The sequence below is a fragment of the Dermacentor variabilis genome, chromosome 2 (assembly GCF_050947875.1).
Source record: "Dermacentor variabilis isolate Ectoservices chromosome 2, ASM5094787v1, whole genome shotgun sequence".
Taxonomy (NCBI): Eukaryota; Metazoa; Arthropoda; class Arachnida; order Ixodida; family Ixodidae; genus Dermacentor; species Dermacentor variabilis.
The window spans coordinates 64,150,179-64,168,425 of NC_134569.1; the positions used below are offsets into that span (position 1 = coordinate 64,150,179).

Here is an 18,247-nt window from a genome sequence, read left to right on the forward strand (position 1 = left end):
AATAAAAAATGAAAATAATAATAAAGACGAGGTGGCCGAAAAAAATAAAAAAGATGGAATGCCTCTTTGTGCATCGCTCCTAATCACTCCCTTTGTCGCGCAGCTTCTTGATTCTTTCTACTGGAAACGAAGTTTTGCTTTGTTACCAGTCATCTTTGCATTCACGTAAGTCAAGAATACGTGAATAAAACATTCGCACGATAATGAGACACCACAGCAGTCCACACACACAAAAATCACTATCCAGCGCTTATGAAATATTATATGGACAGCTAAACGACTATGTCAGGATGAGCTTGAACTTTCGGCGACAGAAACAGATCGCCAAACCCGAACGTACAAGCCCTGTGCCGAGGTCTTCCAGAGCGTTTCTGCTCTCTGCACCACAGTTTATTCCAAACCGAACGAGAAGCACGCCCCCCCCCCCCCCCCATTTAGGGCTTTATTAGGTTCCTCCCGCGTTATAATAGGGCAGAAGAAACTAAGAAATAAGAAAATTCAGCAAGCAACGCGCTTGGAGCTCGCTCTATATCTCTCGCCTTCCCTGCTCCCTCTTTTGATGAAACTGGGATTTCTTTCTCTCCCCCCCCCTCTTCCCCCGTCGTTTGTTACAGGCTGCAGTGTTTCTGTACCCGGAATAGCCGTATTGCGTTTCTTTGTTTCCCATTGATTGCGCAAGCTTCTAGTGCAAATGCACTGCATTTCACGGGGCAGTCGAGAGAAAAAAAAAAGAAGAACTGGGATGATGCCAAGGCTTTTTGACGCGGCACAACATCCTAACGGACCTGAAGCAATTTGGCGCTCACACAGAGATCGGCGCTGCGATTTTGGTACGAGCAAGACGGCGTCGTTTGATCTTTTGAGACGTCTTCGCGTGCGGCGCCTCCCTGATAACGAACACTGCAGGGAGTAAGCGAGCTGGCCCTCGCAACCACATTGCGCAGGTACGCTTTTGTATGAGACAACGCGCGCATTGTTCCGTTTTCGCGCAGATTGCGGTAGGACGACAGGTATAATGTCTAAGCTGCATCGAGCGTCATTGCGTCTTCTCCCATCCATCTGCAGTGGATGTTCTTGGAATACGTGCGCCCCATTATCACTGTGCCGTTTCACGTGGTACGTAGGCGATGCCTTTAAATACGGCCAGACAATTCGCACATTTGTCTACAATTTTTTTTAAGAACTCAAAACTAAGCAAACGAGTTTCGACATCCGTCGATGATTTCGCTGAATGGCCTAACTTTTCTGAGAAAGAAGCGACTCAAGTAGGAGCTGGAACTACGGGCACAAAAATTGTGAAGCACTGCTGAGTAGCACAAACACCTCGCATTATTTTGAAGAAGAGCTAACTACTGTTTCGCGGCATGAAGCTGCAGGGTCGTCCAAGCCCGGTTCACAACATTGACCCATCTTATTTTTGTGGCCATGGCGTTTCTCTGCAGTCCAAGATGGTCGCGGATCCAATTCCCACCATCGGTAGTCTCATTTGAATGATGGCAGAATGCAGGGACACTTATGTACTCAGATTTAGCTGCCCGCTATAAAGAGCTTGAGTTGGTCAAAATAATCTGGAGACGTCTCTCATTGTCCGTTGTGAGCTTAAAATATAACCGTCAATACTCTTTGTTGTAAATGTGATACAAGAAGTAGCTGCGACTAAACGTCAGACAGTCCGGTCTTCGAGATTCTCTTTCGTACGTCGAAGTACCCCCATGAGTGTGAAGAAGCAGCAACAACAAAATGCACCTGTTACTGCAGATCTCTTACCTGTTTGTATTTGGGCTTACCCAACGGTTCTGGAATTCAGCGGACCCGCTCCCAAACCGATACATAAAGCGAAACACACTGCCTCCCTTACCATCCTGTTGCTGCAACCCTAGTGGCTCTCGACGCGAGACCAGTGCGGCTGACCGCAAATTAATCCGCTCTGCATCCAGCGCCCCGAGGCCTGCTACTAGCAAGGGTGCGTTCTTCGCCGAAGCGGATCAATGCGAGACTGGCGCACACAAGGCAAGTTCCTTGTATACGAGGTGATTTGATTTTACCCTTTATGGCCAGATTGGAGAAAATGCGCGCTATACCGCGGGGCCCGTTCATCGAGAGACATGGCATCCTGGAGTGGCTTCGCCCTTGAAGGAGCCAACGACAAGTGCACACGTACTCAAGGAAGAAGACAATTAAAGAGCGGGTGCTGCACCGCGACAGGCGCACGTTGCCGCATCATCGCACCTATTTCATATCGCGCGGATGTGGACTCGCTCGAGACCAAAAGGAAAAACGCGAGAAAGATAGGTCACCATGGCTGCCTTCTTATACAGCGCTGTTCGTGGCTGTTTTTGTAGAGCCTTTAGGCATGTTAAATAGAAGGCGCTGGTGGGAAGCTCTGGAGTAGCAACAAATTAACAGTGAGGTATGGCGTCCTGCCGCACTGACATTTCCCTTGTTTCTGCCGACTGCTGTGTACGTGGGGGTTCTTGTGTTGAGCGGTTAAGCTCAGGCGCTATAATGTACAGCTATTCACATTTTTTCTATTCAGTTTCTGCAATCAGCCCTCCGCGATAGTTCAAAAATTTTTGAACCGCCCCCACGTCGCCTGCTTGTCACGCGACGTCATGAAAACCGCGATAGCTCCCCATCTGATATGACGTTACACACTGATTATGCATGATAGGCCGAAAATAGAAAAATGGCTATTTATGATTCGACGCCTTTTCGCCATCAGACCTCGGCTATTCGTCAAAAGACTTAGGGCTGCATCCACTTCACCTGCCTGTCACGCGACGTCACAAAACCGCGAAAACTCGCCGCGTCGGAGTGACGCGTCAAAGATGCATTAATAAGCCGAACAAAACTGAATTTTTTTCAGATAGCCGCATGCTACCTCGCTCCGAAAAAAATGAAAGGTGGCTGCCGCGGATCGCTCAGGCACTGGCTACTCGCACCTGCCGGAGAGCATGGGTTTATTTGCATACAATAAAACTTCTTGCGTGGCCGTGTAAGGTTTTCGAGCACTTTCGGCACGTTTACGGCCTCGCTCTGCCAACACTTCTTTGCTGAGGATCCGTTTTAGCAGCATTCTTAACCTGCCCTTGCATGCCGCCGCGATTTTCGACCAGCCACCGCAAGCTCAGTAAGTAAAGGCGGACCAATCGCAGACTCCGGCATAACCCTCTTCATCCGGTTATCGACTTTCACTGCACTGGCTCGGCCCCATCGAATCCCTCTCCACTTGAACGTGCTCCTCGCCCCTTGTCAGCGAATTATATAAGACAAGCCGCTCAGTGTAGTTAATGTTATTTGTTTTTAAAGCAAACAAAAGTGACTTCCTATAAATAAGAAGATCGTTTCATTGGTCTCTTGACAACCCTGCGGGTCACCGCTCGATGCTTGCGTCGGCGGTTACGCAAATTTGACGTCAGGAGACTGGAATAAGAACATATTGGAATAGTTTTACGTTAGGGCCCCTCAACTGCAGAGCTACAAATAGAATACGGCGCTCGATATTTCGGAAGGGTGCCTTTATGTAAGGCAGTTAATTTCACGCTTTTTTCTTTTTTTTTGTGTGTGCTCTGTCGCCGTCTACTAAGCTCAGGAGTTTCCCCATTTTCCCATTGCTCAGTACCAAGTTTGCTTACCCTTAAAACGTTCCTCTACTATTCTTTTTACGCAACTATTCTCGAACGAAACAACCAACGCACATCCAATATTTGCTAAGCGTAACCGTGGTACTCTAAATAAAATTGAATAAAGAAGTAACTCTGTTAAACAAGAGACCCACATAAGACCACCGTCTATCCATCTCATTTATACGCTGAAATACTTGCCTTCTAACTCAGACGAGGCCTAAAAGACGTCTGTTCATCTTTTTGATCCAACCACGTCGTAGAAAAGACCTGACCAGATCTTCTTGAAGATGATACGTCACTCTTATTTCGCTAAATAGCCTTGAAATAAAAATAATAACTGTAAAACTACGTTGTTTGACCCGCGCGGGCAGAGCCCATTGGATTATCAATCCTTGGCTTAACTTTTCGACCACCGCGCCTGATTGACCAGAGCTTCGTGCAGCTGATACATATATCTCCTAGCGGTAATTGTAAATAAATAAATAAATAAATAAATAAATAAATAGAGCCCCATCCTCGGCGCTTATTTAACTCACACGGGCAGATCACAATGGATTAGCATTGTATCGCTTCAACCTCTCGGCCACCTCGGCCGGCTCCCCACATTTTGGAGAAGCTGATACATCTAAGGGGCAAGGAGTATAAACAGCTCGTGAATCCACTGAAACTGTAACGCAGTATAGAGCTATACTATAGTGAACTTTAACACCTGTTCGGCTTTTAACCGCCAATCATGCGACAAACGTAGATGTACCGGACGTAGAGAAAGGAACTATATAATGGGCGCCATGTTGTGTACCGGCGCCTGTTGCATGCAGGTAACTTATTTATCATCATCGATTCGATATAAGAAAACGTGCTCGTGTATATCCAAAGGAAGACAACTGAGTAGGAACATGAAACAAAATGAGACAATATAAAAGGAGACAAGCAGGCCTTATCAAATCATTGCATGTATGCATCGAACGCTGAAGATAGGCGCTATAATAATAAAAAAAAAACCTCTGCAAAAATCTATAAGCTCCCATGCAGTGATTTGTAGCCATGTTTGCCTGGGCCCTAAGTTGACAAAAGTGTATTTTCCCCCTTGACTTGCTGAGGTCCGTTAAGAGAAATACTTTATTATTTGTTTATTTTCTGGAACTTCGCCCAGCGAGCAGGGATGTTTACAATGTGTAGGATGCAGGCTGGTTTCGGCAATAAACGTATACGCCAGCAGCGCACACGACGCCAGAGGTCAACATATCAGCAGTGGGAGTCCAGGGTTCTCTTGAGATGGAAGCGCACTAGTATCTCGAAGGAACGCCTGTCTGATTTATCAAGAAATATCTGATTCGCGAAGGAATGTCTTATTCATGGCGTTTAACGCCCCAAAGCAGCACTTAAGCTTTGAGAGACGCGTTATGGAGGGGCACACCGGAATAATTTTGGTTACTTAAGGTTCGCTAACGTGCAGCTAACGTGCAGCTAACCCCCATCGGAAAGTGATACCCGCGGCTGGGAATCGATTCCGCGACCTCGTACTCAGCAACGCGGTAGATGAATCAGTGTCGGATATATGTTTAATGTTTATCTGAGCGAGTAGTCGTTCAGTTTACACACACACACAAAAAAAAAAGAGGAAATACGCATTCTACGATGAGGGGCTCATCCTTCATCAGAGCAGGGCAACTCTGGTTAACTTCGCGTGCTCCTTCCTTCTGAGCAGCTTTCGGCGTGCTCTAGGCAAGCTTTACGGCGACCCACACTGTTCGCATTTCTGCAGAGACCACTGCTGCGCTTGCTATACTTCATAAAGAGTCAAGAATACGAACGAGAGAACGTGGTTGAACGTCGTACGCCTTAACCTTATGCACTAAAATCTAAATCTTTACCTTATGTTCCGCTGTGCCTCGCGTATTCTGATAGTTTCCCTTGTCCTCGGTGCATACAGTACGGTATAAAGTCGCTACACCCTTTTGTGTTTGTTCTTTCTCTTCTCTCACTCCCTGTATCGGTAATCGCAAAATGTAACGCGGGCGCGGGAACGACTTTCTTTCCCTCTATATCACTACTGCTATAACACGTAGGGCAGGAAGAAAGCAATGCTGCAAACAAATTTTGGTCACCTCGAGTCCAATCGCCTTCTTCATTCGTTCCGTTTTCATTCCGCCCAGTCTGCACCTTCAAACGCACGCTGCACGGATGCTGCGCATCTGCATACCCTTTGATGACCGAAGCACGCATACGTGAGCCACTGTCTAAATAAAGTCCACTTCAATGCAGCTGTTTGGCCGAAATTCCGAGCATATAGGCGCCTTCCCTCACTGCGGTAGTATTATTTTTTTTCCCCCGACCCCGTTTATTTTTGCCCATTTTTGTTTGTTTGTTTTCAGCCCTGAACGAAAAACAGCCCAGCAGCCTGTTTTCTTGCGGAAACACAAGACCCGCGCGCGCGTCACCGATTGCACTCGGGGCCTCTCGTTCCGCTTTGCTTTTGCTTCGTCTTCGTGGCGGGCCACGGCAAATATGCCGTTCTGCGCCAAACTCGCTGCGCTACAACTCAATCTGGCGCGCTACAGTATATATATTTATATATATATATATATATATATATATATATATATATATATATATATATATATATATATATATATATATATATATATATATATATACACACAAATGGACTTCGTGGTCTCCGTCAAGAAGTCAGGACGAGCAGCACGCCCAGGATGCCCATTAACTTTCTTTATTTCCTTACTTTTTCTTTCTTTCTTTCTTTCTTTCTTTCTTTCTTTCTTTCTTTCTTTCTAAGTTCTGCTCGTCTCCTTTCAAGACGTAGACCGAGCTGCTCCAAAACGCCCGATTGGCTCTGCACGACGAGGGTGATAGTTATTTCGGGAAAATTGGGCCGGCCGAACAAAAAACCCACCTGGAAGACTCTTTTTCTTTCTCCTTTTTTTTTTTCTTCTCGTGTGCCGGAGATGGTTGTAGGATTCGTTCGATACACTATCCAAAGAAAAACAGAAGCGAAAGCGTGACTTAAAGTAGCAAAACGTGGACCTGCGTGCAGAGAGGCAGTAAAGGAGAAAGAAATAGCGACAAAGAATGCCGTCTTGGAAACTCTCAAAGAAAGCATCACGGAAGGTGCTCGAAGCCTCATGTGCTATTCCGTTTAGGAGGACGCTTCTTACGTTAGCGCACCTTTGATTGCCCTTCCATACAGAGAAATAATGTATCATTTGCGCAGTTAATCGTATTATCGTAGTCTTTTTCTTTCGTGGTTCTACCCACTTTACACCTCTTGCGATGATGCGCCTTTAGTTGTCAGTAAGCGCTTGCGTATATATGTGGTTTACTTAGCCGAGTCCTCCCCCGCTCTCAATCCTTTGGAATATTCCGAAGAAAAATAGGGATAGATAGATAGATAGATAGATAGATAGATAGATAGATAGATAGATAGATAGATAGATAGATAGATAGATAGATAGATAGATAGATAGATAGATAGATTAGATAGATAGATTAGATAGATAGATTAGATAGATAGATAGATAGATAGATAGATAGATAGATAGATAGATAGATAGATAGATAGATAGATAGATAGATAGATAGATAGATAGATAGATAGATAGATAGATCTCCCTAATGCCACATTGGGGCTGTTATGGACGTCGTAGTGCAGTGCTTCGCATTACTGTTGGCCACCTGAGCTCATTAACCGGCACCCAAATCAGAGTACACGACCGTCTTTGCATTTCGCCCCTTTCGAAATGCGGCCGCCGTGGTCGGGAGTCGAACCTGTGACCTGCGGAACGCCACTGCCACTGCCCCTCCGCCGCGGCCAGTAATCGGAGAAAAGCCAGCGTCACAGTTTGCTTAATTAGCGTGCCACTAGAGCACCATTTTTCGGAATTTTTCTACTTAAGAAATGCGTTGCGTATTTTCTCGGCATGCAACGATCACTTACATCGTTTGAAAAAGAAAGGAAAATAATATAAATACAAGGGCAGTCTATTTTACACGTCATTGTGTGCGACCGGGGCTTTAGATGAACCGGACGAGTTGTTGACGTTGAAATAGTGTCAGCGTTGGACAGAGCTCTCTGAGTTTTCCTTCGTTTCCTTCATATTACTTTTCTCTACCTTAGTGCCGAAAGGTAAACGAAGCTTTTTCTGATAACGGAGCGTAAGAAGTTGATGATATTGTCGCTGTTCGTAACTTTAACGACACTTGGTGCGTGCTAATTTCACCAGGTCTGATTATAGTAAGCGATAGTCTAACAATTTGCTTTTAAAAGGCGTTGCTCATTTAATCTCTCTGTTGTGCCTACTTTAATAAAAACAAAGGAATTCACAGCAATTTCTAAAGAAAAGAAAAAGAAAGCTTTCATATATTTCTTAAGGCGTTGCATTGCTTTCGTTTTTCTATGTGCCACCCATCGTAAACTCGAGGATAATTTTAGCAGGCTTTCATATCTGCGCTAATAACTGAGATTTAGAGAAGAAACAAAGGAAAAATGAAAACGGCAACGTTCGCAGTTGCTGATTGACCTTCAGCGCAAGGTAAAGCACAGGCGCGCACAAATATAAGTGCGCGTTCGTTTGTGGATTGCACCCACGTAAAAACAACGCTGTCGGCGAGGCTTTCGACCTACCCACCGAAGCTCAGCAGAGCAAAGAAAGGCTTCACCACCGAGTGCGGGGCCAACGTCGTCGCTACGTTCTTCTCCTCCTCGCTGGAAGCAGAAAGACAAACCGACCGACGTTCTTTCGCCGAAAGGAGCAATAAGAGCTCACGACTGCTTTTAGCCCGCCATCCGTTGAAATGGACGCATTGCGCGTATAAGCCTATGAGGAAACCTCGCCCCGCGTTCCTGTCGCTTCTTTTTTTTTTTTTTCGCGCCCTATATTCTCCACCTTCGTCGAATCTCGCGCTTTACTGCACTTTGCGGAGACACGTGATGATCCCTTCACACATCGCGACGAGCGTACCTTGTGGGGGAGAGGGAGATGTACGACAGAAAGAAGAAGAAAGCTTGGGGACAGAAATCTTGGTTTGGGCCAGTTGGCGATTGTCAATCAGAGGGACGCTGTTGGGCTAGTCGGTCTGACATGTTGACTGGAGGAAAACTAAGTGCAATTATTTTGACAAACGTACGTGAAACAGACGAGGACAAGCGCTCACGTTTATTTAGACTAACGTTATCTTGCGCGTAAACGACGAAATGCATGACTAACACGAAGACACACGGCGATGCGTTAGATCGAGCAGTGAGTTTATTGAAACAGCAACTGCGGCTTTATAGATGCGGACATCATCATCATAACCGCTTCCAATAATCACATTATACTGAATGGAGCGCTAGAGAGGCCACGCTTACGTACACGTCTCCTGCCAAATTCATAAAGTAATTAGCTTCTAGTTATTCCATTTTCAGTTTATCGCGTCATCTTCTCGGAAACATTGTTTGATTCCGGCGCGGCGCCCATTGGCACCTCGTACAGTTCTTGGCTCGGATGACAGCCACTAGGGCGTTAAGCTGAGCTGCCATTCAGTGTAGGATGCATGAATTGGGCCCGGCAGCATGTGTAACCTCCTCTCTCTCTCTCTCTCTCTCTCTCAGAAAAGCAAAAATAAAAGCAAGTTACACATACATGCGAGAAGGAGCCCGAAATTAAACTTTACAAGACTTACAGCGGGCTGAATGCCAATTGGGAAATTGATGAACCGGACTTCATGGCACGGAGCGTGGAATTAGTTGGAAGTTTGGCGAGTAGACGTGTTCCCCGCGAATTCGCGCGGAACGTGGTGTTTCCGGAAGCACCTATTACGCAAGTAGGTGTTCTCCCATTTCTTTGTGATTGTGAACGGTGTCAGGATTGGGGACTCAATCCCATCCCTCGTAACCCGTTGTAAAGATTAGAGTCGGGCATGAATGTGAAGGTAGCTGGCCCATGCCATCGTCCAACTTATCCACGCTGAGGACGTTGATGAAGGGAAGGACTGCTTCTCATCGAGAACGAGGAATATGGGTTTATTTACAGTATCTACATCAGTCTAGCATGACTGCGAGAGAAAAGTACATCAGTCTAACATGACTGCTTGAGAAAAGTACATCAGTCTAACATGACTGCTTGAGAGAGTGTATCAGTCTAACATGACTGCTTGAGAGTGTCCTGAGCAGCCGCACAACAGCGGTTTATAAACCCTCGGTCCTCAATCGATCCCAAGGTGACGGAAACGTTCAACCAGGCACCGTAGACAAGTTGACGAGGCACCGTAGGTGAGACGACCTGGCACCGTAGGTGAGACGACCCGGCACCGTAGAGGAGACGACCAGGCACCGTAGGGTCATTTTATTCCCCGAGCTGACCCCCGCAGCGCGCACGCCGGCTGCCCATTGTCTTGCGTCTTGGTCGGCGCGTGGGAAGGGGTCTCCGTCGACCTTCCCGCGGCAACTCCCCCACTCATAGCAGATCAGGTCCATGGTGGCGGGTTCAGCACAAAGCCTGCTTCGTCAAACTCGGCTCCAGCGACGGAGAGTCGAGGACGCGCGTATTGTTGTTCACACACAGTCGACTTAGTGACGCCGTGGCTAGAGATTTGCGGTGGCGTTCCAGGAAAGTTACCGCCACTGTCGCAACTGGCCGGCAAAACTTGCACTTCAGCTGACCGTTCTTAACAATGGTTAGAGAGTTTTCTGCCCCTTAAAGAGCCCCTCCGGAGCAATGATTGCTTTTACTGAATGCCAGGCAAACACCTCCTGAAGTAACACCATCATCCCTCCTTCGTCTGCTCTCACCAACATCCAACCGAACGGAAGACATTTCATGAGGATAATGGCGCCGTCAATTAAATGCCGAAAGTTCATGAAACCAGGCCACTGAACAGCAGGCCGTTCCAGTAAAGTCTGAGGGAGAAAAACCCATAATGTTGCCAGTTCAAAAAAAAAAAAAAAGAAAAACTCATGCCGTCACTCGCATTCGCGAAGGTCAGTCGACCTCATAAAAGTGCAGAAGCCCCTTCAAAGCTTCATACAAGTTGACTGCCGAGCTTCGTGTTCCAGCATGTTGTGTCGACCCGGACAACGTCTAGTCGTCCATCACCCTTAATGCGCTATAGCGGTCATCTCTGCGCATGAAATTGGGATCAGTGACACAAACGTGTCCGCCGTATATAGATGGCATAATAGAATTTTTCGGGACACTGGGCTCACCTACGGGACGGGAAGAAAGGGAGTGCTGTTAAACACGCTCTTCTTCGCCGTTGAGAGCTCCATCACGTGTCTCTAACAATTCAGGGAGTGAAGCGGCGTGAGGTAACCGACAAGCTTTATTCGCGGAAACTGAAGACGAGGGCGGCATTCCAGATTACGAAAGCGTGGTTTGATATGCGCGTTTTGTCTGTGCGTCCACGCACACATACACACACGGACACACGCGCACGCACGTACACACGCGCGCACGCCCTTGTAATCCGCATCCTCAGGACCACTGCATCCCGGCAACTTGATCGCCTACCGCCTAATCTGCTTGATTTTCGATATTTCTCGCTCTCTCTCTCACTCTCTCCCGGTCGGCGAAAATGGAGTCGCTAATGGCACACTCAAAGGCAGGCCTTCCGAAAACACCTCAAACACAAAGTGTGCGCCGGTGCTTTCTCGCACCCCGCGCCCACTCCTCGCGAGAAGCGCCGACTTGAGGGAGGGGCGTGCTCTCGCCGGCTGGATACCTGAAGAGTTTCTCGCCTTCGCACCGCTGCTGCTGCTGACGACACGGCTGACGTCAGAGCGGCGCAACAGGATCTCTCCGATAGCCGGCGACCCCCAGCCGCCTCTCCTGCGCTGGGCGCGAGGAATCGGGTCGAACGAGGAGAAGACGGGACGGGTTGGGTGCCTGAAGGCGAGGGCGAGCGAGCTGCGTGACCTGGATCCATTTTAGAGAGAGCTTCGCTTGGTCTGCCCGCGCCCTTCCTCGCCGTGCGGTGGTTCATCCCCTTTCCTCATCGACGGGTGGTATAGTGTATCGGCCAGCGCGTGGCGATGTTGGCTTTGGCTGCGCTTCAGGAGCCGACTGTCCTCGTCGCGGCGGCGTCGTGCGCGGCGAGGAGGCCACTGAGGCGGGGAGGTCGAGGTCGCAGCCGGCGTCGTCGCCTTTTGGAGGATGTTCGAAAGCGCCGTTGCCGCTGCTGCGGAAGAGGCGGCTGTTGTCGCTTGCTCGTGCAGTGGGAGGCGAAAGAATCGTCCGCTGAAAAAAAAAAAAAATTTTCTTCGATAAATTAGGAGGAAATAAGAACTCGTTTTGGGTATTGTGTAACATTCTCTTCGCTTAAGCATAAAGCGTGCTTGATACTTGTGGCGACACACACATTATTATGGAGCCTGCTCCACTTTAATTATTGACAGAGAGCTGTTCGCGATTGGCCCATCGCACCTGTGACCGTTTCGTTATTATGTCGATCGCTTCCTGAGTGGCAGGCACCCGAACGCCGGTCACTGAAGAAACGATCTTTGCGCAATAGGAGTCTTGAGTAGGAGGAGTTTTGAGCTTCGACTTTTGCGTGTTTTGACGCTCAGTGCTGCTTGATCCAAAATTTAACTCTGGTCTACCTCTCCGCATTTAATGTAAATAAAATCTTTCTCTCTCGCGCGCGCTTCACCTCTTTTGCAGCCGTTATGCTACAATATATATGGTGCTGCAAGTTTCTCCTCGTATATCTGCGAACTCTCCTACGTGCTGGAAGAAGTCGCCATTTCAACTAGAAACGTTTAAGAAAAGACGCCGTTTCCGCTTATATCGCCCGCAACATACGCAAACCGCACACGCTGTTTATAGCCACGCATTCATTCGGCCTTCGATCCGCGTTCGCCGAAGACGCGGTTATATACCACGTGCGACGTCAGCCGTGTCTGGGTCGAGGTCTCGTCGCGATAGCCAGAGCAACAAATAAAGAAAAATCAGGAAAGATGGGGAAGAGAAAGCGAAAACAAGCAACGGCACGACTCTTCTATAGGCGTCGTCTCGCAGGCGTTGAGGGGACACAGTCATTCGTATTCTGCAGGGCTCCACCACCGGACCTCTGAGTGACAGGGTCGCGTCGGCGGCGACGGCTATTTTGAGAGTCGCGCCCGGCTCCGGTGGTTTCGTAACAGCCTGCTCACGTGCGCGCATATGCAAGGCGCGATTCTTTATAGGTACGATGCACAGGAAATACAGGAGGCATACGTGAATGTCTTGGAATATATTTACAAAGATCCCACAGCTACCTTGGTTCTCCACAAGAAAAATAGAATTTATACCTGTCAGGAAAGGTGTCAGGCAAGGAGACACAATCTCGCCGATGCTATTCACGGCATGCTTAGAAGGAGTATTCAAGCTGTTAGAATGGAAAGGCTTAGAAGTGAGGATCAACGGCGAACATCTCAGCGACCTTCTGTTTGCACATGACATTGTCCGATTCAGCAACAGTGGGGACGATTTACAACAAATGATTGAGGACCTTAACCGAGAAAGTGTCAGATTGGAGTTGAAGATTAGTATGCAGCAATGAAATATGATGCCCAATAGCCTTGCAAGGGAACAAGATTTCCGTGCCGGCAGTCAGCCTCTTGAGTATGCTCAGGAGTATATTAATCTAGGTCAATTACTCACAGGGGACTTTGATCATGAGGCGGACATTTACAGAAGAATAAAAATGTGTTGGAGTGAACAAGTTAAGGACCGCACAAGGAGCGATGGAACGGAAAATGTTAGGCGTATATACGTTAAGAGACAGAGAAACATCGGTGTGCATCAGAAAGCAAACGCGACTAGCCGATATTCCAGTTGACAAAAATGGAGCTAGGCAGGCCCTTTCAATGCGTAGGGTAGGTAACTGGTGGACCATTACAATTACATAAGGGGCGCGAAGTGAAAGGAGGCGTAATCGAAGACGGCAGAAAACTGTTTGGGTGATGAAATTAGGAAAATCTGCAGGCGCAAGGTGGAATCAGCTAGCGCAAGACAGTTGGAGATCGCAAGGAGAGGCCGTCGTCCATGCAGTGGACACAAAGACCGGCTAACGTTGATTTATATATATATATATATATATATATATATATATATATATATATATATATATATATATATATATATATATATATATATAAAGGGGTTTCCGCGTTGCTAGGGTTGCGTTTCATCGAGAGAGCGCTTAATGACGCCTCGTCTATCAAGTACAATGCCGGGATTAAGGCATGGTATAAGTTCAGATTTTGATGGTCTTCGTTACCCCTTACCACCATATCCATGCCAAATAGCCCCAGGCAGAGCTGCTTCCTCCCTCCTTTGTTTGTTTGTTTGTTTTTTTTCCTTGTTTTCCTTAAGCCATTCCGAATGTAGTTTAGCTGATTCAGTGCTTTTCCGCGTCGTTCTTGTGCACTAAAATCTCATCACGCTGTCCAGCTAGCTGCTGTCTATCGTCTCGATATAAAAACAAAATTGGCCACATAACTGCAAACAAGCTTAACTATACCACCACACTTGTACGTAACCAATTGCATGTAATTTATTCATTGTAATCACTTACGTTTTCTGGTAACTCGGTAACGCTCACTGTAAGGGAATTGCTCTTTTCAATAGCCAAGTACGTGTAACCATTACATGTTTAACGAAACAAGCTATAACAGGTCACGCAGCCCTAAACACTTAAATTTGGCGGGAATTAGAATTGTCAAAGGGCTGAAAACATTTACCAGGGTTACCTTCTTCCCAAGGTCAGCGTCCTGCTGCCAACCCTCGATCACTTGAGCATGGCAGGCTTGCAGATTTGCGCACCTCTCTTGGAAGTTCGACCCTCTCTCTCTCTCTCTTTCTCTCTCTCTCTCTCTCTCTCTCTCTCTTTCTCTCTCTCTCTCACTCTCTCTTGGAGCTACCTTCAGTAAGAGCTGCTCCTCAATTCTTCGCTCAGTGCACTCTATGATTTCTCTAATATAGACAGAAGTTACTGGCCCTTAAACGCGTACGTATCTATTTTTATATATATATATATAAAAACGTGACTCATGTACACCTATGTTTGTGATTTTAACACACGAACAGTATTTTTAGGTCTGAGGGATGAATATTATGCAGCTTTATATGACTTACATTATAGATTTGCTCCCATTTTGAAGAAACGTGAGCGTTTGCTGGCTTCGATTACAGTTAGTCATCAGTGACTAACGAGTGAAAGGCGCCGGGAGTAGGTCCACGAAATGTTGGCCGAAATATTGAAACAGTGCTGATATGGCTCGATAGCAATGGCCACTTCGAACGTTGATGCCAGGGAATCACATATAGACGATTTTCTTTCTGAACTTCACTGGCCCTATCGGGAGTGCCTTTTCCTAGCCCCAACGCTTCACAGGGAACCCAGACCCGAGCATCGCGGCGCTGAGTAGCCACAATCTTTTAAGCAAGGCGTTCGTACGTCACAACAAAGCCCTTCTCTCCAACGCGCATATCGAGCGAGGCTTCAGTGTCGTTGCAGATGCCCTTACATGGAAACGGGTGAAGGTTTCCGAAATAAATTTCGAAAACCAATTCTCAGTGAATCTAAACAGCATGTGAAGGGACTGCAGATAGGCAATGAAAGAACCAGCCTAGCTCGTTCTATCTACTTTATTTGTGCAATGGCTATAAAAGTAGGGAGGATGGTAACGCTAAAGTAATCGATTACCCTTTAGAAATTGTTGGTTTACTTTTGTTGGGCAGGAATTGGTAACTGTATAACCAATCGCATTTCTCAAAGAAGTAATTGTAATTGTAATCGGTTACTTTTTTCTGTAACGTGTGCAAGTCTACACACACGGGCACGATGTGGAGAGAAGATTCAAGTAAATGAAGATATTGAACCTTTATTGGCGCCTACTACACTACTTGGTCTGTAATAGCAGGGAAGTATAACATTAGTTCAACCAGCCATTGAGTTTGCCTTATTGTATGGCAGCAATTTCATCATCGCAATTTTCGGGCTCATCACGAACAGGCAGCAGTCATAAAGTATTACGTCATGTAACCACGCTCACGTTTCCTGTGAGCAAATTCTTGTAAATTTTCCCCCTCGCGGCGCTAATACAGATCGTTGGAAGCGTTATTTTTAGTGACTGCAGGGAAAGCATGCATGTCAGGCGGCTGCAACTTTTATTTCGAAGTTTCGCAACAGTGACTTTAAGGTGAGGCAGTTTAAGTATGTTCCGAAAGTGACAAGTTTCTAAGTAGAAACTTACAGTCTGGAGGCTTGCACTAGCCTCGAACTTTACTTGCACTTGCTATGCTTTTTCGTTGTATGATTCCATAAAGTAAGCTTCTTTAGTTTCAATGCGCTGTGATGCTTCTGCTGCGGTTTTAATATGTAGCCTTCTAGCTCCCGCGTTACTTCATTCTACTTCCTTACTTTAGTTGAACAGTACTTTCGATAACAAAAACAGCCGCAGGCGCTTAGACAAGAAACGCTTAATTAATCTTTGTAGAGCGTGGGATGAACCGACGAAGTACTAGAGTTTAAAAATAAAATATGTTCTAAGAGAATAAACACTTTATCGGGACGAATAGAAGGACTGGGCTTCCTCGTTTGCCTTTCCGTGTAAGCAATTTTTTCCTGCTCACCGAAGCAATATGAATAGCTCCTAAACGCCGCGAGCTCTTAAAGGACGCGCAGGCATATATATATATATATATATATATATATATATATATATATATATACATATATATATGTGTGTGTGTGTGTGTGTGTGTGTGTTATTAAGCAGCCTCGCTAATGGCCCTCCTGAGTAATGACCTGCCAGGCATACTGTAAGGGGAATGTCAAAACAGTCTAGCACAGAAGCAGGAAACGTGACAGGCCCTGCGAGGAGGTATGCAGAAAGTCTTGGTGGTGTGTTGGCTTCGAAGTTTACGAGTCCGGAATATGCTTTGGCGCCGAAGCCTACGCAGTCGTTCTAGGAAGTGCGTGACGTAAGCCGCCCAAAGGAACTGCGAAGCTTCTTAACGCGTATAGCAGTTTAGCGCGTCGCAGTTTTTCGCAAGAGCGCCTTTAGAGAAATTGATTATGATAGGAAAAACTCCGCACGTTCGAGGATTTTTACCATGTCGCAATGCGCTGAAAGGTGCGCGTGCACAGCGTGGTGTCTGCGCGGGTGTAGCTGGCGTCTTCGGCGTCGCACCGCGCTCGCAGATCGCGTACGTCGCGCCGACGGCCGTCTGACTTGCGACGCCATGCCTAATTTAGCACTCCGGTGTCGCTCGTGCCGTCGCAGTTACGGCGACCAAGCACCAGCTGGGCACCAGCGTGGTAACTCCAGCCAGACCAAGTGCGTGTCGCTGTCCGATAGGAAACGGCGCTCCACCGCAGCACTCCGGTTATATGTCGTTGAGTGTGGGTGACTTCTGGCACCATCGCGGACTCCTATAGCCATTCAACGAGCCGTTTCTTTTGCCTCCCCACTGGAACGACGTGACATTGCAAGGCTACCTAACGGCTTCATAATAGAGCGCAATTGCCTGACGCGACTTTTTCCCTTGTTGCATTACCGCACGGAGACGCACAAGGCCGAACGCTATACATCTGTCCGCTCCTTGAAATGTAGCATGTCAAAGGCGTCGCGTTATTTGAGCGGGCAAAGAGGGAACTGCACATCAATAAAGACGAAGACAGGGGAACAGAACGCAAAACGACGACACGGTCGGTTTCCCTGCGTTTTTTTTTTTTTTTTTAGACCTAAGCATTTCCTTTGCTAAAGGCCACGCGTGCTGGCAGTACTTCCCTCGGGTACAGAAGAGTGTGGCGCCATATGACTTCTCCCAGTCAAAGATTGTAAAACGAGGAGTAGCGATGCTTTCCTTAGAGTCGACTCTCCGGAAGTCGTGCATGCCCAGGATGCAGCTTGCATTTGACAATCAGATATCCCGTCTTAAGACGACAGAGTTCTATGACTCGTTGGTAACGCCAGTGGTGGAAACCCTCCTGCAGAAGGTAAAAGTATCGAGGAGCAAAGCAAGGGTAAGGACAACTACTATGGCCGTAAGGCCTGAAGTGGTACCGTATGTTTACAGGGTCACTCAGAACCTAAGGGATGGCAGACAGGTTTCCCTAAAGGAAGGCAAGGCTGTGGCAAGAAGCATGCCAAGCCTTATGCCAAATGCAAAGTAGGAGTTGTGTATGAAATCTCCCTGGCGTGTCTTACATAGGGCAGGCGGGACGGTGCCTGAATGATCGAGCCAGGAACATGAACAAAAGTTAACGAAACGCGAATTGGCGCACTTGCCTGCGCACTGCAATGCCTTCTCCTGTAAACCATGTTTCAAAATGATAAAGATTCTGAAATGATAAAATGATAAAGATTTCCGTTAGCGTGTTTCGATCGGAGACAGATTTTTTTTTTTTTAAAGTGGTTGCCCCGCTATAGGTTGATGATTGGCCTTCTTTCTGTGTTTTGCGCATGTGATATTTTTCTATATATTGCCACGTGTTGCCATGAAAAAAATCAGTTGAAAGTTACCGCCTGTGTCGTCGTTTTGTGTTCTCTTCCCCTGTCCTCGTCATTGCTAGCGGTCGGTATGATATGCAGTAAGCACCAACTAGGCCAAACTGAAGTTCTTCTGAAAGAGGGA

The 18,247-nt window shown here is 47.0% G+C and overlaps 1 protein-coding gene across 4 annotated transcripts in view; it reads left to right on the plus strand.

Annotated features, from left to right (window-relative positions):
* Pka-C3 (Protein kinase, cAMP-dependent, catalytic subunit 3) overlaps positions 1-18,247 on the plus strand; it is a 148,083-nt gene that overhangs the window by 78,714 nt on the left and 51,122 nt on the right. The gene's annotated exons all lie outside the window — the stretch shown is intronic.